General features: G+C 38.1%; 1 protein-coding gene across 34 annotated transcripts in view; it reads left to right on the top strand.

Annotated features, from left to right (window-relative positions):
* The window catches only part of LOC138763207 (contactin-4-like), a 2,221,540-nt gene that overhangs the window by 906,475 nt on the left and 1,295,097 nt on the right, over positions 1 to 19,968 (top strand). The gene's annotated exons all lie outside the window — the stretch shown is intronic.

Here is a 19,968-nt window from a genome sequence, read left to right on the forward strand (position 1 = left end):
CACCATTTAATCAGATATCCTCCACACACAGATAAGGAATCAATCATGTCGATTTTGAGACTGAGTATTCTATATTTACAGCATTGCTATAAATAAAGTATTTCTATTCAAAATTCTTCGATATTTGCTCTACTGCTAAATAATTCAAGACTGATAAAAAAATGAAGTGTAAATTGTACTATTCTGGACAGCATCTTCTCATCAGCTGTCATTTTGCAAACTAGAGTTTATTCAGACAATTATTAACAGTTTTTTATTTTAATTGTTGTGTCATTAAAAATAGTTTAAAATGTGCTAATAAGGTCATTAGCTTTTATTATTTGTTCCATGAAAAATATACTGTGACCACTATGCTGTCATGTTTTGGGTAGAGTTCTGTAAAACAGAAGACTCTTATACAATAGTCGCATTGTTTTATTCATGTAGATACAGAATTACATCTGTTCAAAATGTTGTCCATTTGTACAAATTCATGTTGATGCTGGATTCCATTTATTGCAAAACAAGAATATTAGATTGCAAGATCGACGTTAAACAGAAGGCATTGCTAACCTGGAGGCATTTCAATCAAACCTGTATATAGGTTCATGTTTGAAAGAAACCTAAGCATTTGGAAATTGAATTCCAGTCCCACCGACAGATAGGTCTGCATATTGAGTGATTGAGCCCAACTAATATTTATATTGCAACAGTTCCTATCACATTTCATTTGAGATTGCCTTGAAACAATTCTGATTGTGGGATAATCTGGTTTATTCAGAATGACTAAGTTATGGAGTTATCCATGCTGACCAAGTTGGTTATTAGAGCCAGTCCCATTTGCCCGCACTTGGCCCATATCTTTCTCTGCATGTACTTATCCAAATGACTTTTAAACATCATGATTGTCTGCATGAAAATGTTGCCCCTCGGGACCCCTTTAAATCTTAAAGTGATGTCCTATAATTTTGAAATCTCCTACCAAGGGGAAAAGCTTGTGACTATTCACTTTATGGCTGTCAAGATTTTCTATACAAGATCAGCTCTCAGCCTCCCAGGCTCCAGGCAGGAAAAGTTCCATCATCTACTGAAAAGCAAGCCACCCAGTTCTGGTAATATCCCCTTTTTTTTTAAACACACATATTCCAGTTTCATGACATCCATCCCAACGCAAGATCATCAGAATTGCAGAGAGAAAGCCGAATGTGGCTTTCCCACTGTTTTGTACTGCTGCAACATGACATCCCAACTACTCAAGACTTTGATGCACGCAAGTGACCTCATTATTCTGTCTGCTTGTGTTATTACTTTCAGGGAACCAAGTACCTGAATCTGTATTTTAAATTGAAATTATGCATTCTTTTGTTGTCCATCTTCAGTTGGCACACACTTGTTTGGCTGCAGCGTGTGAATTTCAGTGCATATGTACCTTGTACAGTGTATCTAATCAGAAACTTATCATTGCTAAAGACAGCTCAAATTTTGTGAGCTTTAAACTTACCTAAATTTCAGAGTCTTAATTAATTAAGGTTCTGCATCTCTTAAGTTCTACAAAGAAATTCCTGATTTATCTTTGAGAATGCTGTTGAAAATTTTTACACTTTTTGGAGTTTAATTTGTCTTTCTCCATGACAAAATCAAAGAAACTCCATAAAAAGTGGAACAAATTTAAATAGCATTTGCAAAGATAAATCACTAATTTCTTCATAGAACTTAAGAAATGGAGGAGCCAAATTAATTAAAACTGATTTTTAGGTCAATAACAGTTTACATCTTTAATGCTAGCCCTTTCTGTATCTATTTGGAAAACATTTTTTTCATCTTTTGCCATGCTTTATAAAATGCCATGTTTATTCTGGTCTGGTAACAGAACATGGTGATATTTTGTTGTGAGATAGAAAATAAGGTGAAACAATTGGATAATATTGCCTATTCAATTGTGGAATGTATGATCATTTAAATATCTGTTTAAATACAATTTCCTCAAGTATTTTAAGCAACTTTACAGTTTCAACTGGCATTGTACTTTGGACAGGAATTTGCAGGTGTAAGGAGCCCAATACTCTCTGCTTCCTGCCTTTGTGATATAAAAGGTAACCTCTCATTAGTATGTGTGCACATAAGTGCAGTCATTCATCGGATACTCTTCAAGAAACCCTGCTCTTCATATTCTATGTGCCACAGTTATCAGCATTGAGTCAATGGACTGAAGAGAACTTCAACTTCTGGTTGATTGTGTGATCACTTCGCCAAACACAAACACCCTATCACTTGGCCCATGTTGGAACTTCCAAATGCAAGCCATTTTATTTCTCCACACCATTTCCACACAGACATGTATATTTCATTGACCTCATCCAGTGCCAGGCTGAGGCCACACGCATAAACTTGAGGAACCACACATCGTATTCCTCTGGACAGACTGCCACCCAATTGAATTTTTCAGTTTTAGGAAGCCCACACCCCTGTCTGATTCTTGCATTTCCATTCTGCTTTGCTTACTCCTGTTCTTCTCTTTCCTGCTCTCACTGCCCCCACACCCATCTTGATGTCTTCCTTTAGCGGTCTCTCCACCTCTCCCATCTTTTTTCCAATATCCTGAGACCTCAGCTCCTTCCCAGATTTCCCCCTCTTTTCTCTCATCTCCATATTCTTGATATCTCCCATTCCTACAATTGTCTGAGATGAATCGTCCCAATTCAAAATGTTTTTTTTAAATTTTACTTAATCATAATAAATCATACAATAAAAATACAAACCAAGACATAACATTTTAACCCTTTAGAACCCCCCTCCCACCCTAACCCACTCCACCCTCCCAACTCCCTTCTAACTACCCCAGAAAGGAAGAAAGCAAAATGAGGAGATCAACTAACATAACACCCATCAATTATTTGCCATTATTTTGGACTCCACCACCAATGCGTGGGGAAAAAAAAATTAAAAATTCAACCGCATATATTCCATATATAGGCTCCAGGTTTTAACAATAAAAAGAATAATTATTATGTTAATTATGTTATCTTTTCCAACGGAATACAAGATCTCATTTCCAAGAGCCATAGTTGAAAACTCAATTTAGTCTAATTTTTCAAAGTAATTCCCAAACATTTCCTAGCCACAGCTAAAGCTAATCACAAAAAAACAATTTGAAATTTATTCAATTTTAACTCCAAGCTCAATTTCTTAATATAGCCCAATAAAAATAACAAAGGATCAAAGAGAATTTTAAGTTTGAAAATAGCTTCTAAAAGTTCCTTAATTCTATACCAAAAAGGACTCCCCATCTCGCATAACCCAGTTAAATGTAAAAACGATCCAACTTCCTTATGATTTCTAAAACCTAAATCAGAAGAAATAAACTTGGATCACTTTAATTTTTCAGAGTTAAAAATAACTGATGTAGAAAATTCTAATGAACCAATCCTTACCTTACATTTACAATTTTAGTCATATTATCCTCACATCAACTCATCCAATCATCCTGAGTAATAGATATGGACAAATCTTTTTCCAATTTTAATTTAGATGTATAAACATCTGGCTTGAGCATTTTATTCTGCAATAAATCCTTTCTAGCCACCATCAGTAAGTAAAATTTCAAATTTAGACTGCCTCGCTGTTATGTATGCTCATAATTATCCAACATTAATTTGATAGTAAGAGAAAAGAGATATTTCATATTTCTCTTTCATTCTTTGAAACAAAATAAAATATCCTGCTTCGTAACAATCTTCTAACAATTTAATTCCTTTCTGTTCTCACAACTTCAACAGTTGATTATTGTGTAAAAGGAAAAAAAGTTTATTTTGAAACAAAGGAGTTTTAGCTGAAAATTTTCCTTCAGTTACTATAATTTCATTCTTCTAAGTCCATAATTCCATTAAATGTTTCAACACTGGCAAATTATAATTATATAATTACTGAGAATTCCATCTATAAATAAACTGATCCATCCTCTTCTCATCAATCTGAGATAGTTCAATACTAGCCCATATTAAAGGTTTATCCACTTCAAATAACCTATTAATAAATTCAACAATGCCGATTCATAATAATTCTGAAAATGAGGAAGTTACAACCCTTCTAATGCATACTTCCAGGTTAATTTCTGTAATGACACCCTCGCCATTTTACCTTTCCACAAAAAAATCCTCACTAAAGCATTCAGATCTTTGAAAAATATTTGAGGAACCTTGCAAGGAATAGACTGAAAAAGATATTGTTCACAGGAGAAAACATTCATTTTAACACAATTGTACAATTAATTTTCTTAGTAAATCTTTCCATCTGTTTAAATCACCAATCCAAAATGTTGACTGACCATTTATCAGATGCTGCCTGACCCTCAGAATCTTCAGCTTTTTTTATTTGTTCATTCAATTTCTTCCAACCTGTTCTTGCTCAAAGATTCTGCTGAAAATCTGATGCATTGTCATAATTAATTAGCCCCAGGCTTCAGGGAAGAAAATATAAGAAAAATATTTATTTTTGATAGTAGTTCAATATTTCAGGTTCCTCAGTTAATCTGTATATCTCTTTCAATCTCATTCTCTCTAAAATGACAGGAGCATTTAAAAATAGTCTTTTATTTTCTTATTTTATCTCTGAAAATAAGTTAAATTCTGGTTGGCTATTCAAATAGGAAGTGATGTTGTTGAAGAGAAATCCCTTTCACAAAGCATATGAAACCAATGTGGGCAGCCAATGTATTGAGTCAAACCATCCTAGATCCTCTCTAAAATCACTGTCCGTAGTTCCCACTCTCCAGTCAGAAAAAGCTGAACAAGTTGACCCTCACGCCCATTCAACATGGCAGGAGGGGAAACAGACTCCAAGGGCTGTGTTCACAGCCCAGGCAATGTATCCGCTTTTCGTTCACACCGTGATAAAAGGCTCAAGCCTGAAACATTGGGATCTTTGCATCTTATGGACGCTCGGAGACCGGCCGAGTTCTTCCAGCATCTCTTTGTTTTTACTCATATATTCTGAAGCCCTGCTCCTTATCAGCATTATAAGGTTTTTAAAACAGTACTTTTTAATTAGACGATAATAATTTTTAAATATTTTAACCCCTCTGCTTCAATAAAATAATTAATACTTTTTACAACAAATTCCAAACATTGAAAAAACAAATAAAAATTAAAATAAGATAAGGAAGATTTAGTCTTTTATTTCCCTTAAAAATGAATGGGGTTGATGATTGTTTGCCAGCTTTTCTGGAAGGAACATTGCTGTGATTCAACTACAGTCCTATATGTGGGAAAATTAAATGGAATGACTTGAGACACCAAAATGCAAGAAAAGACCGGCTGAGTTCTTGCAGCATTTTGGTGTGTTTTTACCACAACCACAACATCTGTAGCCTATCATGTTTCACTCAGAATGATTTGAGAAACCATTGAATGAATGAGAGCACCAATAAACAGCATTCTTGCCTTTTTACAAAAATGGAATTCTGCTTCTTGCCTGTCAAAATGTTAGTATTTTACTTTTAATTGCTCATAATTGATCAAGCATTGACTCTTTTTCATTTACCATGACTAAGTGCATTACAGTAGACACTGACTCCCTTCTTGAAAATACTTAGCTTTGTAAGGAGCTTCATTGATCTGGAATAAAATAAATCCATCAAACAAATTGTAAATGAAACTTTAATGCCCAGCAGATATGACATTGATTGGAAAGTTTCATGCAACTTTGAAACAATGATATCATGACTTTGAGAGCCATCCTGAAGTAAAGACAGTAAATTCCATTCATTTCTCATGCATGAGAAGTGGAAAAGTCATGCATTTGTTTGATAAATTTTACTTTGATTGATAAAATTAAGGAGATGTTTTGATATAATGAAAACAATAAGTTATACAAGATCATACAATTGTGCAGTGGATTGATTTGTGTCAAGCTACTAAAACATAGCTTTGTCTGGAATCCTTTGCCCCGAATGTTTTGGTCTGTTTGCTGGCTTCCATGTTTTATTGCAATGATATATAATCATAAAATATAGTTTCTGGATAAAACCAAGGTTACCAGATCCATCATGCAGCCCATATAATTAATGATATTTAAATTCCAGTCAAGATTACATCATTGCTGATAATTGCAGAAAATGGTTTTATGTGCATGGCAAATATTGCACCTGAATAATTCAACACAAACATCATTTTCAAAGAGTAAATATTTTCAGTAAAGCAGTAAGCTATTTCTGATCTAGCCCTGAAGGTTTCAGATTTACTTTGCTGTTGAATCGGTAAGTTCAATTCTTTTGAATCGTTAAGTTCAATTCTTGACTGATTAAATTCCCAGTGAAACACAGAAGTTTGCAGATGCTGTGATTGTAGTAAAAACACAGAAATGCTAGAGGAACTCAGCAGGTCATAGGGGACAAAGATCTATTTTGGCATTTCGGGCCTGAGCCCTTCTTCAAGGAATAAGCAGAAATGTTGGCAATATATCTTTGTTTCCTATGGACATTGAAAGATCGGCTGAGTTCCTCAAGTATTTTAGTGTGTTGATTAAATTCCCAGTCTTCACAATATAAGGCAAAAAAGGTTCCCTTCTTAATAAACGTTCCAGTTTTCAATATTTGATTATGGACAACCACAATAACATCAAAACAAGTACTCAAAGCAAATGTTTCCTTTTACAAACTATTTAGAGTTTTGTGTGATTATTTCAAATAAGCATTTCCATATTATTATTCAGAGAAGTTTTTAAGGTATTAACACCATTTTCTCATGTAGATATTAAAGTTTCTCAAATGCATAGTGTTCTATTTGACCACTTAAGTCAAGGATCACATGACAGACACAAGGAACAAATGCATGAGGAACATAATTTTTTTCTTCCAAAGCAGTGCAGCATTTTATCCACAAAATAATAGGCTTATTGAGATTGTACTCATGCTGTAAAACTCATGGTGATCTGCTTCATTTTACAGAAGTGCCTTCAAATTTTGCAGCTTGCTGTCATTGCCCAATTATTCCCAGATTCCATTTTATGATATAGTTAATACATACACTTAATTCAGGAAGATAAATCTGCAATAAAGACAAAATTAAATAATTCTTTTCAAACAGGTATCTGGAATGAAACTCACACTGGGTATCACTGAAATTTTCAAAACAGTGGTTAAAATTAATAAAAGAGGACCACAATTTCTTCCAACTTCAGGTTGTCTCAAAGCATTTCCCATCAGTTATCATCATGTGCAATCATTGTTTTGTTGGTAAACTTGGAAGTTAATATGTGCAAACCAAGGTCTTACAAATTAACAGTGAAGAACAAATCATTCTCCAGTTATTTGAATATTGTCATAATGGATGGTTAATGCTTTGATGTGAAAGGCAAACCATGATTTTTTTTTCACAAAAAAAGGGGAAGTGAAAAGCAATGTAGCCATTTAATAAAACTGGAGCTGGTCATTAACCTTATTTCTATTTTACCACCTTATCCTCATGTTCTTTGAATCTCCCAGTGAGCAATAATCTATTGATCAAAGTTTTAAATATACTCGACAGCTGACCTTCAGCAGAGAGAGAAAATTCTTGTGATTTGCAATTTTCTGAGAGCTAAAACTTCTCACTTTAACCCTGAATGGCCCAATGTCTCAATGGAGATTATGATCTTCAAGGTTTAGATTCTTTAGCTGAGGACGAGGTCTTTCAGCACTAAACCTGTCAAGATCTTCAAGAAATTTTGTACTGTTCAGTGAGACTATTCATAATTTTTGTTATCTCCAATGAATGAATATAAGACCATTCTCTTCGATGTCTACTTTTAAAACCATCACAATCATGCCATTTCTGAGGGTGTACTTTTTCTATCATGCTGTACTATACGAGGGGTCTGTATTAATGATGACATACTGAGAGGGGGCATGTAACCACTGATGCCCAGAGAGTGACACACAAAAATCTGCAGTCTCTGTGATTGTGGTTAAAACAGCAGAAATGCTGGAGGAACTCAGCCAGTTTCACAACATCCATAGAAGATAAAGATATATTACTGACATTGGAGGCCTGAGCTCTTCTTTGAGGTCTAGCCAAAAAGGAGGCAGGCATCTGAATTAAAGACTGGTGAGAGAAATGGGGAAGAATGGGAGGGGGAGACTGTTAACATTGTCATTGATAATGTTGATAACTGTTTGAGTTTGTTTGGAAAATCATAAATAAAATAATAGGACCGACAAACCAAAGACATGAATTGGATATGATCAGAGGAAAGGTGAGAATGGTTTTTGGTTCACAGCTAATATATATCTTTAGCATATCTTTGCTGCCTATGGACAGTGCAAGACTGGTTGAGTTCTTCCAGCATTTCTGTGTATTTTTAACCCCTGATGCCCATAAGGTTTATGTGCAGGAAAAACCCAGCTGAAAGTCAAAACTTTAAGTGGTATGGATGAATTGTCCCAAAGCCAAGCTTTTGATTGAGATAAGTGGTTTTCAAACTGCCCTCCGAAACTCACATTCCACCATTAGCAACAAAACTGGACTTAAACTGTTCAAGCAGTTGCATTGCTACAAATAACAATGTTTTCTGTTGGTGTTAAGACAAAATTAAATTTTGAACGGAAAATTAATTTACCATTTATCAGAGGGGCAGCACATTGGCCTAGTGGAGAGCGCAAGGCTGTTCCAGGGCCAGCGACTGGGACCAGGGTTTGAACCCCGCACTGCCTGTAAGGAGTTTATACATTCTCCCATGTTTGTGTGGGTTTCCTTTGGGAGCTCCGGTTTCCTCCCACTGTTTGAAACATACTGTGGTTTGTAGGTTAATTGGGTGGCATTGGCTCGTGGGGCGAAATGGCCTGTTCAGTATGTCTAACTACATTTATGCAGTAAAAAATATAGGTTATTAATTTTGACATCCATATTTTGTTTGCATTCACTGAACATAAAATATTTTCTTTGTCAATTTATCAAAATAATGCAATTTTTTAAATAAAAATGAGTTTGTGCTTCAATATTAAAGCACTTAACAATTGTTGGAAAAAAGACAGATGAAGGTGCTCACTAGCGTGCTTTCGTCACCAAGCAATTATATTGATATTGATATAATACTTTTCAAAAGGGAGCTTTAACCTATTTTAATCTAAGCAATTTGCCTAATTGGGATGGTTATTGTTCTATATTAAATGTGTTATACTCTGAAATCAATAGACCATGGAAGAACTGATAAAAGAGACCTGTTCTATTGTACTGGGATTCTACTTTGACTGTATAAATTATTCATGACCAAAATGATACAGCATCATCTACTGAGAAGGCAGTGAAAGGATTACTCTATCATCCACAATATCTGAAAAAGCAACTGTGAAATTCAAACCATTAGGATTTGCTACTGTGTCTTAATGTAATATAATACAATATTCAACCATCTGAATGGACTAATTAAGAGCACATAAAGGAGCCCTGATTCCTTTTCATCTGACCACTTCTACATGCTCAAAAGAAATAAGTGGTTATTGATCTTCGCAATGCTCCTCATTAGAAGATGGCTTTAACTTCATTTAGTGGCGGTATGCTGTATCACGGTAAGTATTGACAACTGTTTAATGTTTTAATAAATATGTTAGAGCTATGAGCTAGAGTAATGGAAGTTTGCAGTATGTGCATTTGGTATTGTCCATCTTGAAGCAGCGCAGAAATGTATACCTTCAAGGTTGAATGCCAACACAATCCATGGGCATTAGACTTTCTATGGCAAGAACAATTTTGTAGGCAAACAGAATTAATGTTAAGAAAGAAATGACAATATAGCTAGTAGGTATTGACTAATATTCATATTTTTAGTATTGGGATTTAATACCTTGTCAGAATTTAGCTGACATTTTTTTCTCTTGGCTAAACCTTCCAGTTCACATAGGGAATATTTCAATTTTTGTCCAAGTGATCTTAATATCTGGACAGAAATCACCAATATTAATCTTGCATAGAACTTTGCAATTTTGGACAGAGAGCTCATAATCAGTTATAATTTATAATTAAATTCCACACAAGTCTCATTGAGAAGGCTACAATCTTCCCATTGTAACCAATCCCTGTGAAACCATGTCATGAATTTTCTGTTTGTGCATAGGCCTGTGTAGTTGGGCTCTTCTAGCTTTTTGAAATCATATAAACAGCTGAAAGTCTTGAAAAATCAAACAGATGATCAAACTGGGAATCTAAATAAACATGGAAAATATTCGAGACACTCAGCAGCTCGGTCATTTCATCAGTCCTGACAAAGGATCTGTGATCTGAAACATGAGTTCCATAAATGCTGCCTGACCTGCAGGATGTTTCCTGTATTTTCTGCTGAAATTCTTCATTATGATTCAATGATGTCAGTTCCGAGTGAAAGTCAAGGAAAGCTGCTGTCAAAGCTATTGTCAATATCCCAATGAGTGTTGGTGTATTTCATAAGTTGTTGCAAGATCATCTGAAAATGTGAACCTCACATATTTTCTGCATTAAGTCATGGAAGCTATTTGATATTCATTTGAGTCACTGCAAAGAGTAATTTAATTAAAATAAGATCTGCATTGTATTTGTGATTTAGTATAAATGATCCCAAAATAAAGGTTGTATGAATAATTAATTATGACACAATGTGTCTGGCATTTTCTGTTTTGAATCATTTGCCTGACAAAGGCAGGAGGTAGATTTGCTTTATTAGACTGCAGCTGAAGTTGCCTTTATTTGTGGTCTAAAATTACAAGTTGGCAATAATTAAATAACATTGGCATTTTCACCTTTTAACAATTGGCAAGGTATGTGGTGTTGTTTTCCTCCATGGATTTCATTTCATAAGAATGGAGATAAAGCTAGTTACAGTAATGCAGAAAATAAAACTTTGTTATTTTGAAGTTCAGAGCTTTAGTTTGGGAATTTTCACATTGATAGACTCGTGGTGGTTGGCCCCGAGAGACCAATTATCGAGGTCCACAAGGTTGTTCATTTCGCCATCGTGCCTTTTTAATGATAGTTCTTCATAAAGTGCCAATATGAAACCATCTACCTCTGTTCAAGTTCTTGATTGAATGTTCATTAGTTTTGAAAGTAGAAATTGTTACCATATTCAGCAACACAAGAACCATTCAGGCATATTGGATATAACGAGATGAAAATACATATTGGTGATTGAGTGATTGTATTGAATGTAAATTATTTTAAAATAATAAGACACTGAATTAACAGTGAATGATATGTTCTTGGGCATTTTATTTACATTTTTTTAATACTTTAGAGCAGGACAGTGATACCTTCTGTTGACAGAGATGATTGAAAGTCAAATTAGTCATATACTTCTGTTGCAATTACTCCAGTGGAGGTACTAAATCAATTAATCAGAAACAATGGTTAGTCAGCAAATACCTTTTATTCAAATTTGCCTCCTCTTTTAAATGCTTTCCGGCCCGGACACCCGGGGCCAGATGTGATATCACCCCATGCCTGCAACTCACCTAAAGGGCATGTGTCTTAAAATAAAGATGACAGGAGCCCTGCGCCATCTTGTAGGTGAGTACCCAAATCCCTAGTGCACTGCGACCTGGCCCGCAGGCCGTGTGCCCCCTCCGGCCAGGTGAGTGAACTGCGACCAGGCCTGCGGCACTGAGCGGCTACTCAGTCAGCTGCACAGGCGATGGTTCAGCCCACACTATGCGGCCACTTGGCCCGCTACACCACCCCCACAGTATCATCACCCAAAAGAAATTAACCGGCTGTGCGTGCCTTAGGCGGATGCCCTTGTCTCCTGGGCTGGGGGGAGTGAATAGCGGTAGTAGGGTGAACATGTGCTGGTTTGAGTCGATAACAAACAGTTGAGAATATCTCCCATTGTCTAATGTGTACATGACCCCATCCCTTTTGATCACATGGAAAGGGCCATCATATGGCCGTTGCAATGGTGTTCCTGGGGCCTGTCTACATACGAACACAAAGTCAGTGTCGAAGAGGGCTGGAGACAGATGCTGTTTGGAGATTCCATGCCAGTTGGTTGGAATCGGTTTTCTTATTGTGATGTGGTGTTGAAGCTACTGAAGCATGTTCATGTCAGAAGGGTAAGAGTCGGACGAGAAGTGAACGTCACCTGGAACCGAGAGAACTGAATCAAAAACCATTTTTGCAGACAATAGTGCCATTTCTTCCTTTGAGATAGTGCACTATTGGGCCAATTGGGCCTGGTGAGTAAGGCTTTGAGTACGGTCTTGAATTGCTGGTGGAAACGTTCCACAAGACCATTGGACTGTGGGTGGTACGCTGTAGCGTGATGCACAAAACCACGCAAGGGCAGTCCATAATGCGGAGGTGAATTGCACTCCGTGGTTTGAGGTGACATTTGTGGGAACTCCAAATCTTGGGATGTAGTTGGCAATAAATGCTCTGGTGGATATCTCAGCACCATTGGATGATATTGGGATGGCCTCTGGCCATTGTGTGAATTGGCTATGACCGTGAGGATATATCTCATGTTCTGAGACACAGGGAGGGGTCAAACCAGGTCTATATGCACATGCTCAAAACGTCAGCATGCTGCTGGGAAAGACTGGAGAGGTGTCTTGGTGTGCTGCTGTATTTTGGAAGTTTGGCAGTGGGCCCACTGCATAACATCTTTCTTAAGTTTATGCTCTACATATTTGGTTGCCATAAGCTTGACCGTTGCTCTGATGGAGGGATGGGACAAGTTGTGAACTTCATCAAAAAGGCACCATCTCCAAGACATGGGGACTATCGGCCTGGGGAACCCCCATAGACATGTCGCAAAGCAGACTCGGCCTGCCCAGTTGTATGTCTAGGTTTGTGATGGCAGTTCTGTATGCCTGTGCACTTCCAAGTCAGAGATATTGATGCCACCCTGGATATTTTAATCAAATGACACTGTCATGGTTTTATTTCATGTAAATAATTGGATTATAATGACTGTTCTAATGGAATTCATTCAGATCAATAAATATCTCTGAAAAAAATCTAACCTAAATATAATATTGCCCTTTGACTTCTGCATCACTTTGTCCATTTGCCTCTGCAACTCACTGTTTCATGCTTTAGCAATGCCAATTTTGTCAAATGTTTGGCATGAACTTTTCTGATTTTATCAAATTAGTGACAGCTGTGAACTCTCAATTATTTGTATTCATATATATAAATATAAAATATATTAGAATTAACAAATCTTGATTTATTTTTAATCATTTGGATGAGAATGTGAGTGAAAATACTTTTAGCTGTGGAGGTTCAGTGGAAATGCAAGTCTGAAAATGTGAAAGTGGAGCAGGATAATTGGTACTTAATACCTTAAAGTGAAACTGCTAATAATTTCCATTGCTTGATCACCAATAGTCCACTATATTTGAAATCTTACTGGGGTGTGCAGTGACCCATGATTTCACAAAAACCTTGCGCACATCTGCCTGTTGTGGCTGATTTTTGAGTGAACACTGAGATATGGTATAAAGACCATTGCTAAAGATCACCATGTAACTCGGTTTGATAGTTGAACAGAAGTGGGCTGAGCACACACACAGCCCGAAGGAATGCCTAGTGGTCAGCGTGATGGAGCTCAACTTTCTGCTGCTGATCTGGACAGACTGTAGGATTTCCATTCAGAAGTCCAGGATCCAGTTTCAGAGAAGGTTGTTGAATCCTAGCAAGGACAGCTCCTCTTCCAGCCACTGGGGAATAATCTTATTAAACGCTGAGCTGAAATTAACAAACAGCAGTCTGGCATGTCATATGAGTCAGGATGGAGTGGAGTGATTGTCATTGGAATGGTTCCATCTGTCGGTGAATTGAAATGGGTCAGTGTCCCTCGGAGTTGTGCTTTAATACATTCCTTCATTAGATCCTTGAAGCATTTCATAATGATGGAGTTCCATGCCACAGGGCAGTAGTCGTTGAGGCCTAGTACAGTCTCCCTATTTGATACCAGGATAATTGTGGCTGCCTTGAAACCTGCAGGGGTGATAGACTACTGCAATGACATTTTGAAGATCTCCATGGGTGTTTTCACCCTGGATAGGACTCTCTTCACCTTGGCCATGGCTATGCAAGGGGCCTTTTCTTCAGGGAGAGACAAAGCTTTATTTGACGTCCACTTTTTTTAATCATCAAACCATGCATAGATGATGTTCAGTCTGTCTGAAAGGGAATCGTTGATGTCAATGACATCAAGGATTTCTGTGATCTAGTATTGTTTTGATACCTTGCCCCATGCACCTCATGTTGTCGGTGTCTTAGAGCTGTCTATGGATCTTCCATGCCTACCCAGGCTTTGGCTTCTGGATTGATAGGAGAGCAGCCCTGACTGGTCTGATTGCCAACTCATGTCCTGAGGCAACATGAGGTCTGAGAATGCATGGACCTCTGCATCAACCCATGGTTTATGGTTAGCCCTGAGTGTGTAGCATTTGATCACTGTGACATTTTGATGCACTTGCTCATGTAGTCAGTTACTGAGCTTGTGTATTCCTTGCTATAGCCATTTAAAATGGCCACCTTCCTGAAACAGCTGTAGTCCATGTTACTAAAGCAGTCTTGCAGTGCTGCTGTGCCCCACTCCCCCACCCCAGTCCACATCATAATCTCTCTGTGAACTGACTCAGTTAATTTTATCCAGCAGTTTGCATGCTGGGGTTATCAGGATCAATATGTGGTTGAGTATCCAAGGTGGAGGTGTGGGGCAGATGGGGACATTGGTGTATACTCAATAGAGGGTGTTATCTCCTCTGGTGGTGAAGTTGACATGTTGTTGGAACCGTGGTAGAACTGCTTTCAGATTGGAGCTATTGAAGTCACCAGATACAATCATGAAACTGTTAGGGTGAGCTATCTGGGTAACTGCAGCAATGAGTTTGGCCGTGAATTTCCTGGGCAGGTACTTCATCTCTGATGAGGTTACCACAGCCTTATTCAAATGAAACCAGAGACTGACAAGTCCAAAGTCCCTAAATTTTGGCAGGGTCTGCAGCAATGTGATGGAGTGATGTGGGCAGGCTAGTGCAAGTTCTCCATGAAAAAAAAACTCCACTAAAATCCTTAAACCATTGGTAGAACTTTACTGACTTTTGAACTTTGGATGATGATTAAAACATCATTGAGGAAACACATAAGACCAATCCAAATGAATTCAATAATTGCATTACTTTTCTTTCTTATCAACAGCCCTTCAATACCTGAAATTGAACTCCACTGAAACTAATGTAGTAATGGCATGACTGGAAAGATTAATTTTTATTATGGTATTGCAGAGGAATTACAGATTATGTGTGGTGTCTTAGAGCCTGAAACTGACAAATTCAAAATTTGCTATCTGTACATATTCACAATTTGTGATGTGTTTACAGTAATCATAGTCTTGCTGAAGTTAAAATTCATGCCTGTAAGTCTGGGACAGTATGTATGCAGCAATGTTCCCTTAACACTAATGTTCAAGTTCAAGTTGATTATCAGCTGACATAAGCTGCGGGAGCACTGGAGGCGAATACATGCACACTCAGCTATTCTAAAGGGATCCTTGTTTGCTTCTCTTTCTCTCATCTCAGGCAAGACCAATGGCAACTCTGTCTGTCTTATAGTGCCTACCTTCCCACTGTGAAGAGTCGAAACATCCAAACAAACAAGAAAAATCACTTGTGCAATTCATATATAATATTGATTTTGGTCGTGAGTAAATGAGCACCATCTTGACCTGATGTTCAGAATTACTTAAAACATGCTAACTACCTTGTTAGACTTCTGTTAGCTGTGATATATTTACATAAGGGATGGCAAAGAAGTTAGCGATGCTTTCTGTTTGAGTGGAATTCAGATTCATGAGGAGCAGACTGAAAATGTGACAGCAGTCATCGATGGTTTTCTTTCTCCCTCGTTAATGATTTGTTTCCACTCAATCCATTGATTTAGATTCAAACTTCAAAACTTATTTCATGATAACACATAAATCTGAGTATTGATTGTGGATAAACCAAGTCCTATTGATATTGTAAATGCATAAAATAATACCAGGATTAGCTCTATGTGACAGTGTAATTTTTTTTACCTCCTTTTTGTCTTGCTCAGGCCCTTCCCAAGTCAGTATGGGGATTTTATAACTGTATTTTGATTAAATGCTATAACAATATTCACAGGGGAATTACTGTGGGCATGTTCTGTCAGTCTAATCTGATGGTCCTGCATGACAGCTCTGAACAGAAACTAGAAGCTTGTAGTCAGTACTTTGCTTCCTGGTCAGTCCATATTTTTTTTTTGGCTGAAATTTATCTTTAGCAATTTTGGTGAATTAATGATTTACAATTAAAAGTACTTTAATACAGGAATGACTGAGCTAAGTTTAAGAAAATAATTGACTTAAGAACCAGAGAATGCTGCAGCATAGAAAACAGGCCATTAGGCCCTTCTAGTCCATGCTGATCACCACTCTGTTAGTTCCATTGTCCTTCTTCCATTCTATAACCCCCCAGACCTCTCTCATCCATGAATCTATCCAATCTATTCTTAAAACTAAAGACTGAGCCCGCCGCATTCACCACATCAGATGGCTGCCCATTCCACACTCCCACCACTCTCTGAGTGAAGAACTTTCCCCTAATGTTCCCTCTAAACCTTTCACCTTTCAGCTTAAAATTTGTGGGGAAAAAAGCCTGCTCCCATCCATTCTGTCTACCCCTCTCATAATCTTGTAAACCTCGATCAAGTCTCCCCTCATTCTTCTTTGCTCCAAGGAATAAAGTCCTAACCTGTTTAATCTTGCCCTGAAACTCAACTCTTGAAGACCAAGCAACATCCGAGTAAATTTTCTCTGTACTCTTTCAATTCCACATTTTGCTTAACTAATGTCTTAAACGACTTCAACATAGCATCACAGTTCCTATCCTCAATGCTTTGATTTTTGAAGGCTAAGATCCCAAAAGCTTTCTTTGACGCCTCCTTCAGGGAACAATGTATCTGTATTCCCAGATCTCTTTGCTCCTCCACACTCCTTAGTGCCCTACCATTTATTGTTTATGTCCTATCTTGGTCTGCCCTTCCTCACATTGTCTGCATTAAACTCCATCTGCCACATTTTTACCTATTCTCCGAGTTGGTCCAGATCCTTCTGTGTTATGATCTCCACCTCAGCAATGAGCAGGTCCACAGATGGTCTCAGTCCAAGTAAGTTAATGTATTTGAGTATCCTGACTTTAACATATAAAACTTTGCTTTTCATCACTCTTTCCTGGATTAAAAATGAATGCAGTTGAATATGCAGGGAATAAAGGGATATGTTTCATGCAAGCAGCAGAATCCAATTTTTCAGCATTATGTTCAGCACAGACATTGTGGACCGAAGGTCTTATTACTGTATTATTCCATGTTCTTGAGCAAATGACCACAGTGACTGAAATATTTTTAGCTTTACAGAGAGTGAATCATAACTATTTTGATGAACAAATCTACTAATTAGCCTCCGACTCTGTTGTTGTACACAAGAATCAGAGGGAAGTCATGTCCCATCCATTTCAGATAAGATAGCTAACTTTGTTCGAAAGGAGGCTGTGCAGAGCGGGCCTTGGACATTTAAAATATCTGTCCCAACATATCGATGCTGACAAAAAAAACTATTTCAGTCACACAACTTCTGACCTCTCAGTCCATAGCATTGTCTGATCTGAAATATGATGAGCATTTCTGACACGTTCTGAACACTATTCTAGGTGTCATAAAATTTTTCCTTAATTCTCTTTTTATTCTATCAGTAATCAATTTTATGCCAAGGGAAATTGGCCCATTCTCTTAAAATTAAGGCTTTGTACACCTTAATTACATCTTCCCTCAGCCACCCATATTTCAATGAAACAAACCTTGGTCTAGTAAGAGTTTCCCTATTACAATAATTCTCCAAATCCAAGCAGGCTGGCGGCAAAACTCTGCATGCCAAACTCCATGAGTTTTTCAAGCTCTGCTGGGACCAAGGAAAGCTGCCTCAGGACCTTCGTGATGCCATCATCATCACGCTGTACAAAAACAAAGGCGAGAAATCAGACTGCTCAAACTACAGGGGAATCATGCTGCTCTCCATTGCAAGCAAAATCTTCGCTAGGATTCTCCTAAAAAGAATAATACCTAGTGTTGCCGAAAATGTTCTCCCAGAATCACAGTGCGGCTTTCGCGCAAACAGAGGAACTACTGACATGGTCTTTGCCCTCAGACAACTCCAAGAAAAGTGCAGAGAACAAAACAAAGGACTCTACATCACCTTTGTTGACCTCACCAAAGCCTTCGACACAGTGAGCAGGAAAGGGCTTTGGCAAATACTAGAGCGCCTCGGATGCCCCCCAAAGTTCCTCAACATGGTTATCCAACTGCACGAAAACCAACAAGGTCGGGTCAGATACAGCAATGAGCTCTCTGAACCCTTCTCCATTAACAATGGCGTAAAGCAAGGCTGCGTTCTCACACCAACCCTCTTTTCAATCTTCTTCAGCATGATGCTGAAACAAGCCATGAAAGACCTCAACAATGAAGACGCTGTTTACATCCGGTACCACACGGATGGCAGTCTCTTCAATCTGAGGCGCCTGCAAGCTCACATCAAGACGCAAGAGCAACTTGTCTGTGAACTACTCTTTACAGATCATGCCGCTTTAGTTGCCCATTCAGAGCCAGCTCTTCTTTTTTTTCTGCAGGCCAGGAAAAATTTCCAATATACACAAATAAAGAAATGTAAACAAAAGAAAAGTAATCAAACTGAGCAAATACAGAAGTATAAATATTCAGTAATAAATAATGAGCAAAAGTCTTTGAATAAGTGTTGTTCAGGAGATTGATAGGTATAATTTAAGGATAAGATACTATTCCTGACTATGGTGGAATAAGCCTTATGGCACTTGTAACTCTTTCCTGATGGCAACCACAAGAGCACAGGATGTCCTGGGTGGTGTAGGTTCTCTGACAGCATTGTTCCATGTGAATATTCTCGGTGATGAGGAAAGTTTTGTCTGTGATGTACTGGACTGTGTCCACTAACTTTTGTTGGATTTTTCGGTCAGAGGTGTTGGTGCCCCAGCCACAGCCACGACGCAGCTTGTCAGCACACTTTCCACAACACTGCTGTGTTTTCAACATTTCCGATGTCATACCAAACCTCCATAAACTCCTGAAGAAGTAGAGGTCCTGACGTGGTTCCTTCACAATGGCATTAATATGATGGATCCACGACAGGTCATCGGAGTATGTGACCCCCCAGGAATTTAAAGTTTCTCATCCTCTACACCTCTGATTCCCCCAATGATTAGGGATCGTGCATTTCTGGTATTCCTTTCCTAAAGTAAACAATCAGCTCCTTGGTCTTATTGACATTGAGTGAGAGGTTGTTGTTTGCACACTATTCAGCCAAGTTCTCAATTTCCCTCCTGTCTGCTGAATCATTGCCCCAAATTGGTTGTATCATCAGCAAATATATATGTTGTTGTTATTGTACAAGGACGGCCTAAAGAAATCTCTTGGTGCCTGCCACATCGACCCCCGCCAGTGGGCTGATCTCGCCTCCAACCGTGCATCTTGGCGCCTCACAGTTCAGCGGGTAGCAACCTCCTTGGAAGAAGACCGCAGAGCCCACCTCAGTGACAAAAGATAAAGGAGGAAAAACCCAACACCCAACCCCAACCCACCAATTTTCCGTTGCCTGCCTGTCCCGCATCGGACTTGTCAGTCCCCAACGAGCCTGCAGCAGGCTCCTCCATAAATCTTCGTCCACAAAGCCAAGCCAAAGAAAGAAGAAGACTTAGCCACACAGTCAAAGGTGCACAGCGAGTGTAGAGGGGGTTCTAAGTATTTATTCCTGTGGTCCTCCATTGCTGATGGAGATTGTGGAGGTGATGTTCTTGCCAATCCACATTGACTGAAGTCTGGAGGTGAGGGAATCTCAGGTCTGTTCTATTAATATTCATTATGTTTTCTCTCGATTTATGTCTGAATATAGAGTTCTTGTTCTTTCCTGAATTTTTGACTGAACCAATGA

The sequence above is a fragment of the Narcine bancroftii genome, chromosome 5 (assembly GCF_036971445.1).
Source record: "Narcine bancroftii isolate sNarBan1 chromosome 5, sNarBan1.hap1, whole genome shotgun sequence".
NCBI classification, from domain to species: Eukaryota; Metazoa; Chordata; class Chondrichthyes; order Torpediniformes; family Narcinidae; genus Narcine; species Narcine bancroftii.